The following is a 10,533-nucleotide window of genomic DNA, read 5'->3' on the forward strand; positions in this document are numbered from 1 at the left end:
CAAGGAAGTTTCTCAGAAAGCTTCTTTCACGTTTTGAAGTGATATTTCCTTTATCAGCGTAGGCCTCAATGCGATCCAAAGTAGCCCTTCTCAGGTTCCTCAAAGACAGTGTTAATGGACTGTTCTAGGAAACAGAAGTGTAACTCTGTGAGATGAGTTCACACATCACGAAGAAGTCTAAGAAAGCTTCTTTCTATTTTCATCAATGTTTCCTTTGTCACCGAAGCTTCATTGCTCTAAGAAGTATCCCATTGCAGATTTTCCTTCCGAAAACTGTGTTAGCACACTGATCAAACCTGAAGAGAACGTGTAACTCTGTGAGTTTGCATTCATATGTTGAAGTTCATTTTCCCAGAAAGCTTCTTTCCAGTTTTTTTGAAGACTATGCTTTTTCACACCATAGCGCCTCAATGAGCACCCCAAATATCACTTTGTAGATCCAGGACCACAGTGTTAGCACCTGTGCCAAGAAGGGAAGGGTTGACTCTGTGTGATGAAGTCACACATCAGAAAGCAGTCTCTCAGAAAGCTTCTCCATAGTTTTTATATGAGAGATTCCTTTTCACAATGGTGGCCCCAAGGGGCTCCCAAAAATCACTTTGCCAGATTAAACGAAAGAGTGTTAAAGCAAACTGCCTTCATGAGGACTAGTTGTAACTCTGTGAGAAGAATTCACTTACCACAAGGAAGTTTCTCAGAAAGCTTCTTTCACGTTTTGAAGTGATAATATTTCCTTTATCAGCGTAGGCCTCAATGCGATCCAAAGTAGCCCTTCTCAGGTTCCTCAAAGACAGTGTTAATGGACTGTTCTAGGAAACAGAAGTGTAACTCTGTGAGATAATTCATTCACACATCACGAGAAGATTCTAAGAAAGCTTCTTTCTAGTTTTCATCGAGTATATTTCCTTTGGCACCGAAAGCTTCATTGCTCTAAGAAGTATCATTGCAGATTTCCAGAAAACTGTGTTAGCAAACTGACCACTGAAGAGAACGTGTAACTCTGTGAGTTGCATTCATATGTTGAAGTTCATTTTCCCAGAAGCTTCTTTCCAGTTTTTTTTGAAGATATTGCTTTTTCACCATAGCGCTCAATGAGCTCCCAAATATCACTTTGTAGATCCAGGACACAGTGTTAGCAAACTGTTCCGAAGGGCAGTGTGGAACTCTGGTGATGAAGTCACACATCAGAAAGCAGTCTCTCAGAAAGCTTCTCCATAGTTATTATGAGGAGATTTCCTTTTTCACAATGGCCCCAAAGGCGCCCAAATATCACTTTGCAGATTAAACGAAAAGAGTGTTAACAAACTGCTTCATGAGGACTAAGTTGTAACTCTGTGAGAAGAATTCACTTACCACAGGAAGTTTCTCAGAAAGCTTCTTTCACGTTTTGAAGTGATAATATTTCCTTTATCAGCGTAGGCCTCAATGCGATCCAAAGTAGCCCTTCTCAGGTTCCTCAAAGACAGTGTTAATGGACTGTTCTAGGAAACAGAAGTGTAACGCTGTGAGATGAGTTCACACATCACGAAGAAGATTCTAAGAAAGCTTCTTGCCAGTTTTTTTGAAGACATATGCTTTTTCACCATAGCGTCAATGAGCTCCAAATATCACTTTGTAGAATCCAGGACAACAGTGTTAGCAAACTGTCCAAGAAGGGCAGGGTTGAACTCTGTGATGAAGTCACACATCAGAAAGCAGTCTCTCAGAAATCTTCTCCATAGTTTTATTGAGGAGATTTCCTTTTCACAATGGCCCCAAAGGGCTCCCAAATATCACTTTGCAGATTAAACGAAAAGAGTGTAACAAACTGCTTCATGAGGACTAAGTTGTAACTCTGTGAAGAATTCACTTACCACAAGGAAGTTTCTCAGAAAGCTTCTTTCACGTTTGAAGTAATGATTTCCTTTATCAGCGCAGGCCTCAATGCGATCCAAAGTAGCCCTTCTCAGGTTCCTCAAAGACAGTGTTAATGGACTGTTCTAGGAAACAGAAGTGTAACTCTGTGAGATGAGTTCACACATCACGAGAAGATTCTAAGAAAGCTTCTTTCTAGTTTTCATCAGAGTATATTTCCTTTGGCCACCGAAAAGCTTTATTGCTCTAAGAGTATCCCATTGCAGATTTCCAGAAAACTGTGTTAGCAACTGACCACTGAAAGAAAGGTGTAACTCTGTGAGTTGCATTCATATGTTGAAGTTCATTTTCCCAGAAAGCTTCTTTTCCAGTTTTTTTTGAAGATATGCTTTTTCATCATAGCGTTCAATGAGCTCCCAAAAATCACTTTGTATTATCCAGGACTACTGTGTTAGCAAACTGTTCCAAGAGGGAAGGGTGGAACCTGTGTGATGAAGTCACACATCAGAAAGCAGTCTCTCAGAAAGCTTCTCCATAGTTATTATCTGAGGAGATTTCCTTTTCACAATGGGCCCCAAAGGGCTCCCAAATATCACTTTGCAGATTAAACGAAAAGAGTGTTAACAAACTGCTTCATGAGGACTATGTTGGAACTCTGTGAGAAGAATTCACTTACCACAAGCAAGTTTCTCAGAAAGCTTCTTTCACGTTTTGAAGTGATAATATTTCCTTTATCAGCGTAGGCCTCAATGCGATCCAAGTAGCCCTTCTCAGGTTCCTCAAAGACAGTGTAATGGACTGTTCTAGGAAACAGAAGTGTAACTCTGTGAGATGAGTTCACACATCACGAAGAAGATTCTAAGAAAGCTTCTTGCCATTTTTTTTGAAGACATATGCTTTTCACCATAGCGCTCAATGAGCTCCCAAATATCACTTTGTATTATCCAGGACCACAGTGTTAGCAAACTGTGCCAAGAAGGGCAGGGTTGAACCTGTGTGATGAAGTCACACATCAGAAAGCATCTCTCAGAAAGCTTCTCCATAGTTTTATATGAGGAATTTTCCTTTTTCACAATGGGCCCCAAGGGCTCGCAATATCACTTTGCAGATTAAACGAAAAGAGTGTTAACAAACTGCTTCATGAGGACTAAGTTGTAACTCTGTGAGAAGAATTCACTTACCACTGGAAGTTTCTCAGAAAGCTTCTTTCACGTTTTGAAGTGAGAGATTTCCTTCCGTATCAGCGTAGGCCTCAATGCGATCCAACGTAGCCCTTCTCAGGTTCCTCAAAGACAGTGTTAATGGACTTTCTAGGAAACAGAAGTGTAACTCTGTGAGATGAGTTCACACATCACGAAGAAGATTCTAAGAAAGCTTCTTTCAAGTTTTATCAGAGTATATTTCCTTTGTCACCGAAAGCTTCATTGCTCTAGAAGTATCCCACTGCAGATTTCCAGAAAACTGTGTTAGCAAACTGACCACTGAAGAGAAACGTGTAACTCTGTGAGTTGCATTCATATGTTGAAGTTCATTTCCCAGAAAGCTTCTTTCCAGTTTTTTTGAAGTTATATGCTTTTTCACCATAGCGTTCAATGAGCTCCCAAAAATCACTTTGTATTATCCAGGACTAACAGTGTTAGCAAACTGTTCCAAGAAGGGAAGGGTGGAACTCTGTGTGATGAAGTCACACATCAGAAAGCAGTCTCTCAGAAAGCTTCTCCATAGTTATTATATGAGGAGATTTCCTTTTTCACAATGGGCCCCAAAGGGCTCCCAAATATCACTTTGCAGATTAAACGAAAAGAGTGTTAACAAACTGCTTCATGAGGACTATATTGTAACTCTGTGAGAAGAATTCACTTACCACAAGGAGTTTCTCAGAAAGCTTCTTTCACGTTTTGAAGTGATGATATTTCCTTTATCAGCGTAGGCCTCAATCGATCCAACGTAGCCCTTTCTCAGTTTCCTCAAAGGACAGTGTTAATGGACTGTTCTAGGAAACAGAAGTGTAAACTCTGTGAGATGAGTTCACACATCACGAAGAAGATTCTAAGAAAGCTTCTTTCTAGTTTTCATCAGAGTATATTTCCTTTGGCACCGAAAGCTTCATTGCTCTAAGAAGCATCCCATTGCAGATTTCCAGAAAACTGTGTTAGCAACCGACCACTGAAGAGAATCGTGTAACTCTGTGAGTTGCATTCATATGTTGAAGTTCATTTTCCCAGGAAAGCTTCTTTCCAGTTTTTTTTGAAGATGTATGCTTTTTCACCATAGCGTTCAATGAGCTCCCCAAAAATCACTTTGTATTATCCAGGACTACAGTGTTAGCAAAACTGTTCCAGGAAGGGCAGGGTGGAACTCGGTGTGATGAAGTCACACATCAGAAAGCAGTTCTCAGAAAGCTTCTCCATAGTTATTATCTGAGGAGATTTCCTTTTCACAATGGACCCCAAAGAGCTCCCAAATATCACTTTGCAGATTAAACGAAAAGAGTGTTAACAAACTGCTTCATGAGTACTAAGTTTGTAATCTGTGAGAAGAATTCACTTACCACAAGGAAGTTTCTCAGAAGCTTCTTTCACGTTTTGAAGTGATAATATTTCCTTTACCAGCGTAGGCCTCAATGCGATCCAAAGTAGCCCTTCTCAGGTTCCTCAAAGACAGTGTTAATGGACTGTTCTAGGAAACCGAAGTGTAACTCTGTGAGATGAGTTCACACATCACGAAGAAGATTCTAAGAAAGCTTCTTCCAGTTTTTTTTGAAGACATATGCTTTTTCACATAGCGCTCAATGAGCTCCCAAATATCACTTTGTAGAATCCAGGACACAGTGTTAGCAAACTGTGCCAAGAAGGGCTGGGTTGAACTCTGTGTGATGAAGTCACACATCAGAAAGCAGTCTCTCAGAAAGCTTCTCCATATTTTTATATGAGGAGATTTCCTTTTTCAAAATGGGCCCCAAAGGGCTCCCAAATATCATTTGCAGATTAAACGAAAAAAGTGTTAACAAACTGCTTTCATGAGGACTAAGTTGTAACTCTGTGAGAAGAATTCACTTACCACAAGGAAGTTTCTCAGAAAGTTCTTTCACCTTTTGAAGAGCTAATATTTCCTTTATCAGCGAGGCCTCAATGCGATCCAATGTAGCCTTCTCAGGTTCCTCAAAGACAGTGTTAATGGACTGTCTAGGAAACAGAAGTGTAAACTCTGTGAGATGAGATTCACACATCACGAAGAAAGATTCTAAGAAAGCTTCTTTCTAGTTTTCATCAGAGTATATTTCCTTTGGACACCGAAAGCTTCATTGCTCTAAGAAGTATCCCTTGCAGATTCCAGAAAACTGTGTTACAACACTGACCACCTGAAGAGAAACGTGTAACTCTGTGAGTTGCATTCATATGTTGAAGTTCATTTTCCCAGAAAGCTTCTTTCCAGTTTTTTTTGAAGATATATGCTTTTTCACCATAGCGCTCAATGAGCTCCCAAATATACTTTGTATTATCCCAGGACCTACAGTGTTAGCAAACTGTGCCAAGAAGGGAAGTGTGAACTCTGTGTGACGAAGTCACACATCAGAAAGCAGTCTCTCAGAAAGCTTCTCCATAGTTATTATCTGAAGGAGATTTCCTTTTTCACATTGGGCCCCAAAGAGCTCCCAAATATCACTTTGGCAGATTAAACGAAAAGAGCTGTTAACAAACTGCTTCATGAGGACTATTTTGTAACTCTGTGAGAAGAATTCACTTACCACAAGGAAGTTTCCTCAGAAAGCTTCTTTCACTTTTGAAGTGATAATATTTCCTTTACCAGCGTAGGCCTCAATTGCGATCCAAAGTAGCCCTTCTCAGGTTCCTCAAAGACAGTGTTAATGGACTGTTCTATGAAACGAAGTGTAACTCTGTGAGATGAGTTCACACATCACGAAGAAGATTCTAAGAAAGTTTCTTTCTAGTTTCATCCGAGTGTATTTCCTTTGGCACCGAAAGCTTCATTGCTCTAAGAAGTATCCCATTGCAGATTTCCAGAAAACTGTGTTAGCACACTGATCACCGAAAAGAAACGTGTAACTCTGTGAGTTGCATTCATATGTTGAAGTTCATTTTCCCAGAAAGCTTCTTTCCAGTTTTTTTTGAAGATATATGCTTTTTCACCGTAGCGCTCAATGAGCTCCCAAATATCACTTTGTAGAATCCAGGACCACAGTGTTAGCAAACTGTGCCAAGAAGGGCAGGGTGGAACTCTGTGTGATGAAGTCACACATCAGAAAGCAGTCTCTCAGAAAGCTTCTCCATAGTTATTATCTGAGGAGATTTCCTTTTTCACAATGGGCCCGAAAGAGCTCCCAAATATCACTTTGCAGATTAAACGGAAAGAGTGTTAACAAACTGCTTCATGAGGACTAAGTTGTAAATCAGTGAGAAGAATTCACTTACCACAAGGAAGTTTCTCAGAAAGCTTCTTTCACGTTTTGAAGTGATAATATTTCCTTTACCAGCGTAGGCCTCAATGCGATCCAAAGTAGCCCTTCTCAGGTTCCTCAAAGACAGTGTTAATGGACTGTTTTAGGAAACAGAAGTGTAACTCTGTGAGATGAATTCACACATCACGAAGAAGATTCTAAGAAAGCTTCTTTCCAGTTTTTTTTGAAGATATATGCTTTTTCACCATAGCGCTCAATGAGCTCCCAAATATCACTTTGTAGAATCCAGGACCACAGTGTTAGCAAACTGTGCCAAGAAGGGCAGGGTTGAACTCTGTGTGATGAAGTCACACATCAGAAAGCAGTCTCTCAGAAAGCTTCTCCATAGTTTTTATATGAGGAGATTTCCTTTTTCAAAATGGGCCCCAAGGTCTCCCAAATATCACTTTGCAGATTAAACGAAAAAAGTGTTAACAAACTGCTTCATGAGGACTAAGTTGTAACTCTGTGAGAAGAATTCACTTACCACAAGGAAGTTTCTCAGAAAGCTTCTTTCACCTTTTGAAGTGATAATATTTCCTTTATCAGCGTAGGCCTCAATGCCATCCAAAGTAGCCTTCTCAGGTTCCTCAAAGTCAGTGTTAATGGACTGTTCTACGAAACAGAAGTGTAACTCTGTGAGATGAGTTCACACATCACGAAGAAGATTCTAAGAAAGCTTCTTTCTAGTTTTCATCAGAGTATGTTTCCTTTGTCACCGAAAGCTTCATTGCTCTAAGAAGTATCCCATTGCAGATTTCCAGAAAACTGTGTTAGCACACTGATCACTGAAGAGAAACGTGTAACTCTGTGAGTTGCATTCATATGTTGAAGTTCATTTTCCCAGAAAGCTTCTTTCCAGGTTTTTTGAAGATATATGCTTTTTCACCATAGCGTTCAATGAGCTCCCAAATATAACTTTGTAGAATCCAGGACCACAGTGTTAGCAAACTGTGCCAAGAAGGGCAGGGTTGAACTCTGTGTGATGAAGTCACACATCAGAAAGCAGTCTCTCAGAAAGCTTCTCCATAGTTTTTATATGAGGAGATTTCCTTTATCTCAATGGGCCCCAAGGGGCTCCCAAATATCACTTTGCAGATTAAACGAAAAGAGTGTTAACAAACTGCTTCATGAGGACTAAGTTGTAACTCTGTGAGAAGAATTCACTTACCACAAGAAAGTTTCTCAGAAAGCTTCTTTCACGTTTTGAAGTGATAATATTTCCTTTATCAGCGTAGGCCTCAATGCGATCCAAAGTAGCCTTCTCAGGTTCCTCAAAGACAGTGTTAATGGACTGTTCTAGGAAACAGAAGTGTAACTCTGTGAGATGAGTTCACACATCACGAAGAAGATTCTAAGAAAGCTTCTTTCTAGTTTTCATCAGTGTATATTTCCTTTTGTCACCGAAAGCTTCATTGCTCTAAGAAGTATCCCATTGCAGATTTGCAGAAAACTGTTTTAGCAAACTGACCACTGAAGAGAAAGGTGTAACTCTGTGAGTTGCATTCATATGTTGAAGTTCATTTTCCCAGAAAGCTTCTTTCCAGTTTGTTTTGAAGATATATCCTTTTTCACCTTAGCGCTCAATGAGCTCCCAAATATTACTTTGTATTATCCAGGACTACAGTGTTAGCAAACTGTGCCAAGAAGGGAAAGGTGGAACTCTGTGGGACGAAGTCACACATCACAAAGCAGTCTCTCAGAAAGCTTCTCCATAGTTATTAACTGAGGAGATTTCCTTTTTCACATTGGGCCCCAAAGAGCTCCCAAATATCACTTTGCAGATTAAACGAAAAGAGTGTTAACAAACTGCTTCATGAGGACTAAGTTGTAACTCTGTGAGAAGAATTCACTTGCCACAAGGTAGTTTCTCAGAAAGCTTCTTTCACGTTTTGAAGTGATAATATTTCCTTTACCAGCGTAGGCCTCAATGCGATCCAAAGTAGCCGTTCTCAGGTTACTCAAAGACAGTGTTAATGGACTGTTCTAGGAAACAGAAGTGTAACTCTGTGAGATGAATTCACACATCACGAAGAAGATTCTAAGAAAGCTTCTTTCTAGTTTTCATCAGAGTATGTTTCTTTTGTCACCGATAGCTTCATTGCTCTAAGAAGTATCCCATTGCAGATTTCCAGAAAACTGTGTTAGCAAACTGACCACTGAAGAGAAAGGTGTAATTCTGTGAGTTGCATTCATATGTTGAAGTTCATTTTCCCAGAAAGCTTCTTTCCAGTTTTTTTTGAAGATATATGCTTTTTCATCTTAGGGCTAAATGAGCTCCTAAAAAATCACTTTGTATTATCCAGGACCACAGTATTAGCAAACTGTTCCAAGAAGGGAAGGGTGGAACTCTGTGTGATGAAGTCACACATCAGAAAGCAGTCTCTCAGAAAGCTAAGTTCTCCATGTGATTAATGAGGAGATTTCCGATTTCACAACTGGGGCTCCACAAAGGTCTCCCAAATATCACTTTGCAGATTAACGAAAAGAGTGTAACAACTGGCTCAGGAGGACTAAGTTTGCACACTATGTGGGAAGAATTCACTTAAAACCCGTTCAAGGGTGTTTTCAGAAAGTTCTTTCATCGGTTTTGAAGTGATAATATTTCCTTTATCAAGCGTAGGCCTCAATGCGATCCAAAGTAGCCATTCTTCAGGACTCCTCAAAGACAGTGTTAATGGACCTGTTCTAGGACACAGGAAGTGTAACTCTGGGAGATGAGTTCACAATCCGAAGAAAGATTTAAGAAAGCTTCTTTCTAGTTTTCTCAGAGTATATTCCCTTTGGCCACGAGAGCTTCTCATGCTCTACAGTAAGGCATCCCATTGCGATTTCCAAGAAAACTGTGTAGTAAACCTGACCCACTGAAGAGAAACGTGGAACTCGGTGAAGTTGCAGTCATATGTTTGAAGGTTCCTGTTTCCCCTGAAACGTCCTGTTCCCGTCTTTTTTTGCAGATATATGCTTTTTCACCATTAGCGCTCAATGGATCCCCAATATCATTTGGTAGATCTCCCCCGGCCCCCCCTGTGTCTAGCCAAACCTGGTTCCCGCGGGATTTCGTGTGGCCCTCTGTGTGCAGACCGTCCCCCCATCCGGCCCGCCCGCTCCGTACCCGAAAGCTTCTCCCATCGTTCTCATATGCGCGAAGTTCCTATTTCCCCCCTGGGCCCACACGGCTCCCCCCACTCCATCCCCCTTTGCCCGCTTCCCCGCCCCGCGTGTTCCCCCCAGCGGATGCGCGCATCGTAGTCCACCTCGGTCGTGCAGACTTCCCCTTTCACCCACAAAGGGACACAAAGACATCCCGCCCGCTTCCTACACGATGCAGTGTTAACCTCTCACATCAATTTATCAGCGTAAGGCCCTCAATGCGAATTCAAGAGTAGCCCCTTCTCAGGATTCACCTCAAACAGCAACAGTGTTCATGGCGCTAGATTTAGGACACCGAAAGTGTAACTCTGGTGTAGTATGCGTTACAACATCTGCCCGCAGAGAGCTTCTGAAGCCACTAGTGCGATCTTTTTCTTTTCTATCAGACGTTGTTATTTACCTTTGGCGACCAAAGAGCGCTTTTCATTGCCCCTCTAAGAAGCATCCATTGCAGATTTCCAGCACCAACTGTTCGGACAAACTGACCATGGAAGAGAAACCGTGTAACTCTGTGAGTTGGCATTCCTGTGTGTGTTGCAAGGTCATTTACCAGCCCCAAAGTTCTTTCATTTTTATTTGAAGATATATGCTTTTTCACCACATTGAGCGCTCAAGCCATGCGGGCTGCCCCAGACGATATCACTTTGTAGCACCGCGGACACACACGTGTTAGCAAACTGTTCACAAGAAGAGGCCGTGTTCGGACTCTGGGTGTGATGCACGTCCCACAGACTCTAGCACGCCCCAGTCCTCTCCAGCCCGTCGCGACTCCGTAGTTATCATGAGTGCGATTTACCTGCTTTCAACCCATGGGCCCCTAACGACAGGTCTCCCCCCCGTCCCTTTTTGACCGCTTCCACCGCACAAGCGTGTCCCACCCCTGCTTCCTGCTGTGTTTGGCCTACGTTTGCACTTGTGAGGTTTAAGACCCTTCGACATCTTCTACCACCCAGGTGACGCATGTGTTCCCTCACGGCCAGATTCCTACTTTATTACGTGTTATTGAGTCGAATGACTCTCCATTTATACCGCGCTCTCGGCCTCACTGGAGTGTGAGTCCACGTTCG

The sequence above is a fragment of the Rhinopithecus roxellana genome, chromosome 18 (genome assembly GCF_007565055.1).
Source record: "Rhinopithecus roxellana isolate Shanxi Qingling chromosome 18, ASM756505v1, whole genome shotgun sequence".
In the NCBI taxonomy this organism is placed as follows: domain Eukaryota; kingdom Metazoa; phylum Chordata; class Mammalia; order Primates; family Cercopithecidae; genus Rhinopithecus; species Rhinopithecus roxellana.